The 12,681-nt window shown below is 48.7% G+C and overlaps 3 pseudogenes; all 3 read left to right on the plus strand.

Annotated features, from left to right (window-relative positions):
• The first annotated feature begins 1,456 nt into the window (after positions 1-1,456).
• On the plus strand, positions 1,457-6,247 carry LOC129536548 (retinol dehydrogenase 16-like; annotated as a pseudogene).
• A 4,338-nt stretch (positions 6,248-10,585) lies between these two features.
• The window catches only part of LOC129536276 (retinol dehydrogenase 16-like), a 34,620-nt pseudogene continuing 32,524 nt past the window's right edge, over positions 10,586-12,681 (plus strand).
• Positions 11,551-12,573, plus strand: LOC148777626 (chromobox protein homolog 1 pseudogene; annotated as a pseudogene).

Raw genomic sequence — 12,681 nt, forward strand, 5'->3', positions numbered from 1 at the left:
CCTTTCAGGACGGCAGTCAGTACCCTGCAGGTGGTAGTGACCACAAGAGGCTGAATCTGTCCTCGTCTCTGTGTTTCCTGGCTGCTGGGATGGGCTCCAGGGGCATCTGAACCTCTGGGTCATGAGGAATCCTCTCCTTCTACTCAGTGCCGATTTTTTTTCCTGACTTAGAGTCATAGCTGTGATAAACGTGGACGGTGAGGAGATGCCCAGGGCACTGACCCCGTCTCCTCCTGCCCCTGCCTCTCTCACCAGCTCTGTGCCCCTGGTGGTCCAGCTCTGTTTCTGAATGGTATCCTCCCCATCCCTGTGAACCCCCTGCATGCACAGCTGTTCTGCTGTCCAGTCTCCCGTCCTTTCTTCGGTCTCCTGAGCAGGCAGCTTGCTGCTCCTCTCCATCATAACTCTCATACAAACTGAACTAATTCATTTCCAGTTATTGAACTCCCTGCTTGGGGGAGTTAGCATTCCAATTAATGATAATATATCAAGGTTCAAATCAGTCTTTTCTCCACATCTGGGTGGTCTGGACTCTGTGTATGGTGCTGGGCAGGGCAGGGTCTGAGCACAGAAGAGGAGAGGGCAATGGAACCCAGCGCTTAGGTATGTAGACAGAACATCTTCTTGGAGACAAAGGGGAACATCTGTTAGAGCAGCTTTGTGAGAGTCCTGCCAACACCCATCCCAGCTTTGGGAGAAGTCTCACCATTGCTTGTGTCCCCTCATTCCCCTCGTGTTCCCTCTCTGTGCCTCAGACACCTCCACTGCTCTTCTGAACATCTTTTTAATCCAGAGAGCCACTGTATCAGGAGAGACCTTATTCCCTTTTGCCTTCTCCTTCTAATCCTAGAGAGGCTGAGGGGACTTAGCCTTTCAGGAGTGAATTCTGTGAGCTGAGGGAGAGGAGGCAACCAGATCAGAGGCTAAGCCAGCTGCCCAGGGTCACACAGCTAGTTGGCAGCAAAGCTGGGTTTTGATTCCAAGTGTATCCCCTTATAAGAATGTTCCTAGTCTAGGAGACCCAGGTCACAGCCTTCAGTAAGAAAAAGGGAACAATTTGGTTTTGAACCATGAAATCTGGGATCCAAAATGTCTAATGTGTGTGTGGGTGTGTGAGGATTGAGAGGGCAGAGGTGGGCAGGGGGAAACAGGCAGGAGTGCAAGGACCAAGAAAATGAGGTGGGAAAAGTATTGTCCTCCTTAAGGGTTTGTGTTGGAAATGCAGTAGTATCAATGAGAAGTGCATTAATTGTGCCAAAAAGCCAAAAGCAAGTACTGGGATCAGAGTCGGTCATAATCACTGAAGAAGGTGAACAGGAAATCTTCAGAACTCCATGCCAGAGAATCTGGAGGCTGACTGGCCAATCACCTTCGTGCATGTTCTTAATTTCTTCTGTCTGATCACTAAACAGACACTATTCACCCCAACCTGTGTGTGCCCGTCCCCTAAAAACCCATGTGGCTGAAACTGGTGGTCCTCATGGGCTTGTACTACCCCCTGCACTGTTACTGGGAAGACAAGTTTGTCTTTATCACGGGCTGTGATTCGAGCTTCGGGTACCTGCTGGCCAGGCAGCTGGACCTGCAAGGCATGTGGGTCCTGGCTGCGTGTCTGACAGAGCAGGGAGCTGAGCAACTGAGGTAGCAGACATCAACAGGCTGCAGACGGTGATCCTGGACGTCACCAAGACAGAGAGTGTCGCTGCGGCCACCGAGTGGGTGAAGGAGTGTGTGGGGGACAGAGGTACCGCCCAGATTTCTTGTTTGTTTACTTCTTCTCTCTGCGTGAGAGGAGACCCATTGTCAGCACCCTGGGGAAGAGTCCAAGGTGTTTTCCTGGATGTGAAGACCCACTTGCCTTCTTCACCTCACCCAGCCTCTTCCATCCCTCACCCCTACCTCCTGACCTTGAGGGTTTGCGGTGTGGGGGAGAGATTTCCCTGATGAGACAGTGTCCTTGTAAACTATCTGTCTGGTATCTCCTCCTGTCTTAGTATAAAGCCTGGCTTTCTTGCTGCTGTGTGAGCAGGGTGATCAAGGTGGACTTTCTGGAGGAGGGGTGGAGGTGGGGACTCTGGTTGATAGGCTGCTGAGGGCAGCACTGAAGCTGGGCTGTGTTCTCAGCACTTGATCATGTTCTTGTTGGTGACCCATAGGCATCCCACTTGGCTTTTAATGTCATTTACTTTCAAATAATGATACTGAGTTCTCAGGACTTGTCTAGGGGAAGTCAAGTAACTACTATGGGGTCTCTTTCTCTCTCTGCTTTTCTTCTTTTCTTTACTGATTTTTTTTTTAAATTATTAGAAATTGCCTATGTTTTGCAGTGGAAGGAGAGAACTTTAGTTTCTTTCATCTAAGTGATGAAAGAATGATCATTGTGGAAATGGAGATATATGCCAAACACTGAAAATCTCACCACCCAGAGATAAGGGCTCTTAGTATTTTGACATACATGGTCTTATATTTGCTTATATTTATCCTTTTCTTTCTACTATGTGAAAATATATAGATTTAGAACATGATAAAAGTCTCTTCAAAAACATCATAAATTATAACAGAAAATACTACACATTAAAACAGCATCACTTCCTGAAAAGTACTTCAGGGTATGATACATAACCATTTCCTATATTTTATTCACCATATTCCACAGAAATGATATCTTTGCACTATAACTGTGTACGTTGATTGTGTCTTTGATAACAAATGATTGGACTGTATTCATCCTACAATTCAGGCATGTTGCCGAGCAGGGCAGGGTCTCAGCTCTCTGTGTGGAACTTCTGGTTCCCTTACCCCAGCAACCTTAAATGTCTGCTGCTGCCGCCATGAAACCTATGGTTGCTAAAGGTTTACTTTAAAACCTTGGGATTGTGTCTTGGATTCTTGAGAGTGGTTTCCTTTAAGCTGGGTGAATTTGCACCAAGGAGATGAAGCCAGGGTGGCCTCCTGTGTGTGGGGGAGGAGAAGGTGGAGTTTTCTGGGGTAGGGGGTGATGCTCTGGGTGTCAAGGATAAGGAGAGGCATCCCTGCCCTCCCCCTCCCAAATAGCCCTTGGAATGCTCCAGATTCCTGGGACACATTGCTCAGTATTGGCATGCGGGTGCTTCAAGCCCAGGCCCTAGAGGTCGATACCAGGTCTGCCGCCAAGTTCCCGGCATCCTGAGGTCTCAGGTCTGTTTGACCCAGCCAGTCTGCACCCAGTGACAGCCATCTTTTTCTGTTTCGCCTTCATCTCTCGATTCCTTTTCTCCTCTCTTCTCTGCCCATCCTCATTGTCTCTGTTTCCTCTCTTTTCCTCGTACTAACTGTTGAGCACTCAGTCCTGAAGCCGTCAGAACATCGTGAAAGCTGGGGAACATTTATTAGTGTGCAAAGACACCACTGATAGCTCAGTTGGGAAAGAATCTGCCTGCAATGCAGGAGACCCTGGTTCGATCCCTGGGTCAGGAAGACCCACTGGAGAACGGATAGGCTACCCACTCCAGTCTTCTTGAGCTTCCCTGTTGGCTCAGCTGGTAAAGAATCTGCCTGTAATGCAGGAGACCTGGGTTCGATCCCTGGGTTGGGAAGATGCCCTGTAGAAAGGAAAGGCTATCCACCCAGTATTCTGGATTGGAGAATTCCGTGGACTCTATAGTCCCTGGGGTCACAAAGAGTAGGACACAACTGAGTGACTTTCACTTTCAAAGACACCATGGACTGTGAAAACCCAAAACTTCACTCTTGAGTTCTAGACAATAGACCCACTAGATTTCCTCAGCTCAATACCTGCCTTCATCAATACTGGGGTTCTTCTTCCTTGTCACCAGTCAGCGGGTGGGGTGTGAAGACTGAGTCGGGGGGAAGGCACACCTTCTGTCCTCCCACTGCTCACAGAGTCTGGCCTCCTCAATCCCCCAGGAGCATGTTTGTCTCTACTCCAGCCCCTCCCCTGCAGCCTCTCTCCTAAAATCCTTCCGGGTTGGAGGGTGACTTGCTTCAGTCCTCACTCCTGGGGCCACACAGTGTTGCCCTCTTGTCCTCACTCTTCCCGGGACTCTAGGGTCTGGTGAATAAAGCCGGCATTTGCACAATGATGGCAACCAATCAGTGGCTGATCAAACAGGACTTCGTGAAGATTCTGGATTTAACCTCTTGGTGGTGATTGACATGACTCTGAGTATGGTGACCCTGGGGTGAAAAAGGAGGGGCTGTGTGGCCAACATCTCCAGCATCACGGGCCAGCTGGCTCTCTTTGGTGGAGGCTACTGCATGTCCAAGTACAGTGTGGAGGCCTTCTCGGACTCCCTCAGGTAATGGTCTGCGAGGGAGTCCCTTCTTCTCTTCTCCTCCTTCTGAGCACTGAGGCAGGGAAGGGGTTAAGGCGGAGGTCCTACCAGGGTTTTCATACATCACAGACCTATTAACTCTTCCTTCTAGGTCCCTCTCACTGTGTAGGTCTTCTTGATGAGAAGTATGTTCGTATATTTTCCATCCCCAGTTGGTCCCAGGCCTATAGGGTTTGATTCAACTTATTCCTGCCTTGTAGGAGGGCCCATGGTCAGCAATTATTGGAGGCACAATAACGGATAGGATTTGGCTGTGCAGGCCTTTCCTGTGCTCAACTGCTGTGGTATTTATGTTCTGGAAGCCCTGGGGGGATGTGTACCCCTTGAACCAATTGGTCAAGGGAGTTACCCTGTCAAATCAGTGGTAGAGACCACTGGCTGCAGAGAGAAGTATCGGAGCTCTGTCCACAGACTGGTGAATGCTCCTTAGAGGACAGAGGGGATACTGGGGTCGGTGAGGGGAGACAGGAGGTGTGCACTATGGAAAGACACAATGTGCAAATGTGGTGATTGATTGGCGTGAGAGGAACAGGAGGAGGCAGCATTTAGTGATGCTCTGCAGCACAGTTGGTAGGATGTAGAACTGGTAGGCATGGGGTGTTAAATACTTGGGAAAATGGTCAAACTCTATAGAGAAGCAGTAACATCAACATGAGCTTCTCTCCCTGGCTTCTCATCTCACAACTCCTGAGAGCTCCCAGCCCATCTCACCCAGCCCTGTACTGCTGTCTGACTGTTCTTTCATGTTCTGCTTGTACGACCTCTCAAGTTCTTGTCCCTTGTCCTGTCTACATTACAGGAGGGAGCTCTCTTACTTTGGAGTGAAACTGGCTATGGTTAAACCCAGTTACTTCCCTACCAATATGACCCAAGATGAAGTGTTTAATGGAAACCTCCAGGCATCATGGGATCATGCCAGGCCAGAGATCCAGGAACTCTATGGAGACAATTTCCTTACTGACTGTGAGTAAGCTGTGGGCTTTGGGAAAATATTCAGAAATGCATCATTAGTACCTCCTCCAGTCTCAGTCCCATCCTCCAGGCTCTGAGTTACCCACACAGTGCGGATACGAGCTCATCCCCAAGGTCTCTGATTGGTCAACTGGTGACAGAAGTGAAGGATCGAGGCTTGGTAGATCTAGAGAACAGTTTCTCTTCAGAAACCCTTTTAATTTGGAAAGGAGACTGATGCCACAAGGGATACACTCCTGGAATCATGGCAAAGTGGTGTTGTGAAAGTAAGTCACTTAGTCGTGTCCAACTCTTTGTGACCCAATGGACTATAGAGTCCATGGAATTCTCCAGGCCAGAATACTGGAGTGGGTAGTCTCTCCCTTCTTCAGGGGATCTTCCCAACCCAGGGATCGATCCCAGGTCTCCCGCACTGCAGGCAAATTCTTTACCAGCTGAGTCACACTGGTGTTAGGACCACCTTTTTCCAGGTGCCTCTATATCTAGTGTGGGTACAGACCTCCAGTATGTAGTATACATATTCCCTGAAAAGGTACTAGACGACACTAACTTAGTGTGGAAGTGCATTTTTTGCTATGTGCTAGGACATATTGCAGAGATATCTATTGATTTCGTATGGACCATGATTTTGGAAGAGAACAGAATTTTTGGGAAGTCAAGTTGATCTGGAAGTGGGAGGGCTGGAAAATGAGAATAACTAGGATGGTGTCTCCTTCTGGACAGTCATGAAGGCATCGGATTTTCTGAAGGCACCGAGGGCTAGAAATCTGTCCTTGGTGACTGACTGCATGGAGGATGCTCTGACCACCTGCCACCCCCACACCAGACACTCAGCTGGCTGGGACGACAAGTTCTTCTATCTCCCCATGAGCTACCTGCCCAGCTTCCTGGTGGATCTCATGGTGTACTGGGGTTACTCTGGTCCTGCTAAGGCCCTGTAATGCAAGAGTGGGGTTCATGGTAGGAGGGAGTTAGGTCCTGGGTGGGGAGAGGACACATGGAGGGAGGGAAATAGAGTGGAGAGGGGGAATCTCACAGAGCCAGAGAACACAGTCCGCCTCACTCCCCACCCGCTCCCCAGCCTTTGCTTGGGTCATTGCTTAGGACTTGGGGAAATTAGAAAGAGACAAGATTGTGCCTGAGGAACTGGGGTCAGATGCTCACGTCTTCATTCTGTCCCTTGTGCATTATGACCCACATCAGCTGTGAAAAACCGTACTTTGGGGAGGACATGAGACACTGGGAGTTTCAGTGCCCTGTGCTTTGGCTCTGTCAACCTCTTCAGATGAATCTTTCCCATGTCCTGCCTCCCTCTTCCCCAGGATAGAAATGATGAACAAGCGGATATAAGCCCCTTTTCCCTGAAGGTGTCTGTTGGTCATGAAGAGTGACTATCAGACTGATCCAACAGTCTGGGTGCCAATTCAGTGGCCTTGGCAAGTTTGGATATAGAAACCAGGTTTTCATCCATTTTGGAAACAAGAATTTCCATGGATTATTTTTTCCCTAAAATTTCATTTGAAAAGGTCACCTACTAGAATGCATGCCAGGGCTTCATGATTAAACTGAAGGCACTTGATTTTCAAATTATTATTTATGACACACACAAACAGTACCAGTCTCACCAAACCAACTGAAATAAAGTAAATCATCATTGATTCACTTTATGCCTTGGGGGCGATGTGTTCAGGAGGTTTGGAATCACTCCCATGAATCCTCTCCAGAATGTCAGAGGGCTTCCGAGGTTATAAGCCCTGACCCTTGTTACTGGTCCCACAAGGTGTTGGGGGACGCAGGGCTGCACTGAGATGGGTTCCATGGCCACCTGTTTGATCTGTGACACAAGGGCTCTAACTCAGACAAGGCTGAACAACAAATGCATTGAAAAAGAAGTGCAGTGCACACCAGGCGAGTCTTCAGGCTGGACCCTCAGCAGATTCCCAGTCCTCCTCCTTCCAGCTGCCTTCCCTGGGCGAGGAGCCAGGTCTGGTCTGATGGACGTGAGTAGAGGCTGGAACCCATGCCAGAGTTCACACAGCAGCCACAAGGCAGTCTCCCACCTCCTCCCCTTGGCTGTGCTGGTGGTTTTGGTGAACAGGTTCATTGGCTCCCCAACCCTAATGCCATCTCCTCCCAGAGTCTGATACTTAGGACGTGAGGGGAGTGTTTGTCTGTCCATTTTGAGAGCTCACTCCAGTAGGCGGACAGTAGACAGGGCTGGAAACAAGATTGCACAATTAACCCTCACTCTTGGCCCCTTCCGGCCCCCTGTTTTCTAAGCCTCTCTCTCTTCAGAGGACTTGTTCTGGGAGGAGATGAGGGGATGGATGTGGAATGATCTGTGTCTTGACTGTGGTCCTCCTGAGACTGGGAGATCGCCACCAGGGTGCGACTCCCTGATCCCAAGCATATAGTCTTGACAGTTGTTGCCTTGGTATGTGGCCCAGCTGAACCTCCCAGGATTTTAGTCAGTGAGTCTCCCTGACAGGGTGGCCCCTGAAAGACGTCTTGCTGTTGGCTCTGCAGCTCCCAGATGAGTGAGAGTCACTCTAGCCTCCTGTCTCAGGTTTCTCCTAATCTTCCTGTGGTCTTCCCCACTTGGAATGTAGTGTGGAGCTCCTGACAGGTCCCAAACCCACACTGTAACTTTCAGGATTCACAGAACAGAGGCAGATGCCCTGAGGGCTGGCACCAATCTGCTGCATGGCCCTGTGGGAATTTACAGTTGATGATTTCATGGTCCCTGAGGAAAAAAAAAAAATCTCCAAGTAAGAAACCACAACCTTCTCCCTTAGCAGGGTTAGTGTCTATATGCTGACATGTGCCCCAGGTTTCCTGACAGTTTTCAGGGCACCATCCTCCATCCTGGCCTTCTTCAGCCTCACCCTTTGGGGAGCCCCTGTAGGAGGGTTCCTGCTGGTCACTTAGGAAGCAGGCAATGGCTGGTTTCTGTAGGACCATCCTTTTCATTATTGCTGCTGACTGCCATCTGAAGGGCAACCCCTTTCAGGATGACAGTCAGCTCCCTGCAGGAGACAGTGACCACTAAAGGCTGTATCTGTCTTCCTCTGTGTTTGTTGGCTACTGGGGTGGGTTCCAGGGTCATCTGAGCCTCCGTGTCCTTGGGGAAGCCTTTCCTTCCACCCAGGAACTGTAGCCTTTCCTGACTTGGAACTGTGATAAACGTGGACACTGAAGAGATGCCCAAGGCACTGACCCCAGTTCCTTCTGTCCCTGCCCCTCTCACCAGCTCTGCACCCCTTGTCGTTCACCCCCATTCCTGGATGGTATCCTCCCCCTCCCAGTGAACCCCTCCATGTTCAGCTGTTTGGGGATCCAATCTTGGGACCTTCCTTCAGTCTCCTGAGTGGTCAGCTCCCTCGTCCTCTCCACCCTCACCCTCATACAAACTGAACTAATTTCTTTCCATCATTGTGGTTTACAGGTTTCATTGCTTGGAAGAGTTAGAATTCCAGTTAATGTTTTTCAGGTTTCCAATCTGCTTTTTCTCAGTGTCTGGTTAGGATTCTGGGTGTGGTGCTGGGATGGGTAGGGTCTGAGCACAGAAGGGGAGAGAGGGCATTTTGTCCAGGCACCCATGTCTGTGAGCAGGACATCTTCACGGGTTAAAAGGGGAACAATCTGAAAGGTGTTGCTGAACCACGAAAGACACCAGGATTCTTGGCCTCCGGAGGAGAAGAATTCAATCCCGGGCCAGAGACGAGGCTTGATCGCTCAGAGTTTTTGTGTAATAAAGTTTTATTAAAGTATAAAAGAGATACAGAAAGCTTCTCACATAGACACCAGAAGGCAGCAGAATGGGTGCCCCACTGCTAGTCTTTAGCTGGATGTTATATAGCTACTAGCAGTCTGCTAATTAAAGAAAGGAAATGTCTCAAAACTCAGAGAATGGCAACAGGTGAGTCATCCGGGGGCAAAAAATGATTGACATATATCTTGAAGAAAAGCAGATTTCCATACAAATATACTGCTTTATTAACATCGATTAGGAGAACAATGTATGAGTATAACATACTGGTTTGTCAAGTTGGTTCTGAGCCTTTAGGGGGAACCAACTTGAAGACAGAGTCGAGGGTATACATAGTACATTAGCATAGCTTAAGACAAACATTTCCATAAGAAAAATGCTCAAGGTTTGAGAAAAGTTATGTTCAGGTGGAACCAGGTGTCATGGCAACACAGAATTTTAAGAGAATCCTCTTTTTAAATTTCTATAGAAGAGGGGAAAAATATAACCCTTTGTTATACTTTTGTTATATAAGTTTGTTTATATATATTTTGTATATATTTTATATATACTTTGTTATATTTTTGTTATATAAGTTTGTTTCCTCTTGCCATTTAAGAGAGAAATAAAAAATGTCTGACACTTGCAGCCTATTTCCTCCTTTTGGAGACACCTGGCCTTCTGGCCTGTTACCCTCTCAAACTGTTGGAGCGGCTTTCTTTGAGTCCTGCAAACACCCATCCCAGCTTTGGGAGAAGTCTCACCATTGTCTGTGTCCCCTCATTCCCTTTGTGTCCCCTCTCTTTGCCTCAGACACCCCCACTGCTCTTCTGAACACCTTTCTGGTCCAGAGAACCACTGTTAACAGGAGAGACCTTATTCTCTTTTGCCCTTTCCTTCCAATCCTAGAGAGGCTGAGGGGACTTAGACTTTCAGGAGGGAATTCTATGAGCTGAGACAGAGGAGGAAACCACGTCAGAGGCTAAGCCAGCTGCCCAAGGTCCCACAGCTAGTTGGCAGCAGAGCTGGGTTTGAAGTCAGGTGACTTGATTTCACTGTGATTTCACTTGATTTATAAGAACTAGGAGATCCAGGTCTCAGAGGTAAATAAAATAAATATAAGAAGATGGTTGTGATCCATGAAATCTTGAATGTAAGGGTTCTATATGTGTGGGAGTAGGGGTGGGAAGGGGAGTTATGGCTGGAACGAAATAAAGAGGAGTAGGAAAACCGGGAAAATGAGGTTGGATAAACTACTGTTATCCTTAAAGACTTGTTTTGCAAGTGCAAAATCATCTGGTAGAAATGGGTCAAGTGTATTAAAAAAATAAAAACCATGTATTGGGGTCAGAATTTATATTAATAATAGTCACCAAAGAGAATGAACATGATAAGCCTGAGGACTCCATGCCAGATGGCCTGGAGCCTGACTGGCCAACAAATATCATATGTGTTCTTAATTCCTCATGTCTGAACACTAGCCAGATTCTAGTTTCATCCCAGCCTCTGTGTGTCTCTCCCCTGCAAAGCCATGTGGCTGAAGCTGGTGGTGTTGATGGCCTGTGCTACCTGCCCTGGAGAGGCAGATGGTGAGCCAACTCCAGGACAAGTTTGTCTTCATCATGGGCTGTGGCTCAGGCTTTGGGAACCTGCTGGCCAGGCATTGGACCTGCGAGGCTTGAGGGTCCTGGCTGTGTGTCTGCTGGAGCCTGGGAATGAGCAGCTGTGCAACCAGACATCAGACAGGCCAGAGAAGGGGATGTGCCACATCACAGCGACAGAGAGCAATGCTGCAGCAGCCGCGTGGGTGGAGGAGAGTGTGTGGGACAGATGGTTTCTGTCTCTGTGAAGGGGAGACCCCTTGACAGTTCCCGGGAGAATATTCCAAGGTGTTTCTCAGGACATGCAGTCCTACCTGCCGTCTTCACCTCACTCAGCTGACCAGATGAGCCTCTTCCATCCCCCACTCCCACTTCCTGCCCTGGAGGCTCTGTAGTTTGGGGGAGAGTTTTCCCTGATGGGAATGTGCCTTGTAGACTTCCTGTCTGGTGTCCCCTCCTCTCAGAAGAAGGTCTGAGTTTCTTGAAGCTGAGTGATCAGGGTGGAATTCCTGGAGGAGATTCTGGTTGGAAGGTGCATGGCTGGCTGGGGGCAGGGCTGGAGCCAGGCTGTGTTCTCAGCACTTGATCATGATCTTGCTGGTGACCCATAGTCATCCTGCTTGGGGCTCAGTGTCACCCAATTTCAGTGATGACACTGAGCCCTCTGGCCTTCATTAAAGGAGGTAAGAAAACTACTATGGGGTCACTTTCTCTCTCTTTTTTGTTTTTCTCTTTGTTTGTGTATGTTTGTGTTTTACCACAGTGTTTATGTATCATAAGAGAGTAAGAGAGAACTATAATTCCTTTCATTCTAGAATACATGTAAAACATGATTCTTGTGGAAAATGGGAAGGGTGCACAGATTAAAAACTACAGTCAGCGGGCGGCAGGCAGCGCAGAGTGCGAGGCTCTTTTGTTCGTCTGAGGGGAGGGCCGTTGGCCGGGGCCTGCAGTACGCCGCTTCAGTGAAGGGGCTCGACAGCGGTCACCCGGCTTGTTGCTTTGCTGGTCGCCACTCCCCCGGCCGGCCGGACAAGACCAGCCAGTAGCGCGGCACCGATTCCTCTCGGGCTTGTGGGCGCTGCTCTGAGCAGCGTCATCCTTTATACCAGAAAGCTGGCGGGCACTATGGGGAAAAAACAAAACAAGAAGAAAGTGGAGGAGGTGCTAGAAGAATAGGAAGAAGAATATGTGGTGGAAAAAGTTCTAGACTGTCGAGTGGTAAAGGGCAAAGTGGAGTATCTCCTAAAGTGGAAGGGGTTCTCAGATGAGGATAACACATGGGAACCAGAGGAGAACCTGGATTGCCCTGACCTCATTGCTGAGTTTCTGCAGTCACAGAAAACAGCACACGAGACAGATAAATCAGAGGGAGGCAAGCGCAAAGCTGATTCTGATTCGGAAGATAAGGGGGAGGAGAGCAAGCCAAAGAAGAAGAAAGAAGAGTCAGAAAAGCCACGAGGCTTTGCCCGGGGTTTGGAACCAGAGAGGATTATTGGAGCTACGGACTCCAGTGGAGAACTCATGTTCCTAATGAAATGGAAGAACTCTGATGAGGCTGACCTGGTCCCTGCGAAGGAAGCCAATGTCAAGTGCCCGCAGGTTGTCATATCCTTCTATGAGGAAAGGCCGACGTGGCATTCTTACCCCTCAGAGGATGATGACAAAAAAGATGATAAGAATTAACTTTCTTGAATACCAGCCCCTGTCACATCTGACTGTGGGTTTCAAGTGGGGAAAGAAGGAGTTCTACTTGTCTTGACACCATAAAGGTGGCTTGAGAAGATGTCCTTTGAAGAGCCAGTATAGTTTCTGTGCCCTACAGCAGCCCAAGTGCTTTAAAGCCGTTCCATGCTGTATAGTTTGCACACCCGTCCCGGTGGAGGGAAAGGAGGGTCAGTGTTTCAAGGCGGTCCGTTCTGAACTTTGCTTAAAAAAAAAGCAAAGGGCCTTCTATGAAGGACAAAATGCAGAATGGGATGTGGGAGAGCAAGAGATACTGTAGATCTTCAAAGAGCATCTCCAC

This window comes from Moschus berezovskii, chromosome 6 (genome assembly GCF_049115385.1).
Source record: "Moschus berezovskii isolate FMDL1 chromosome 6, NW_MosBer_1.0, whole genome shotgun sequence".
Classification (NCBI taxonomy): Eukaryota; Metazoa; Chordata; class Mammalia; order Artiodactyla; family Moschidae; genus Moschus; species Moschus berezovskii.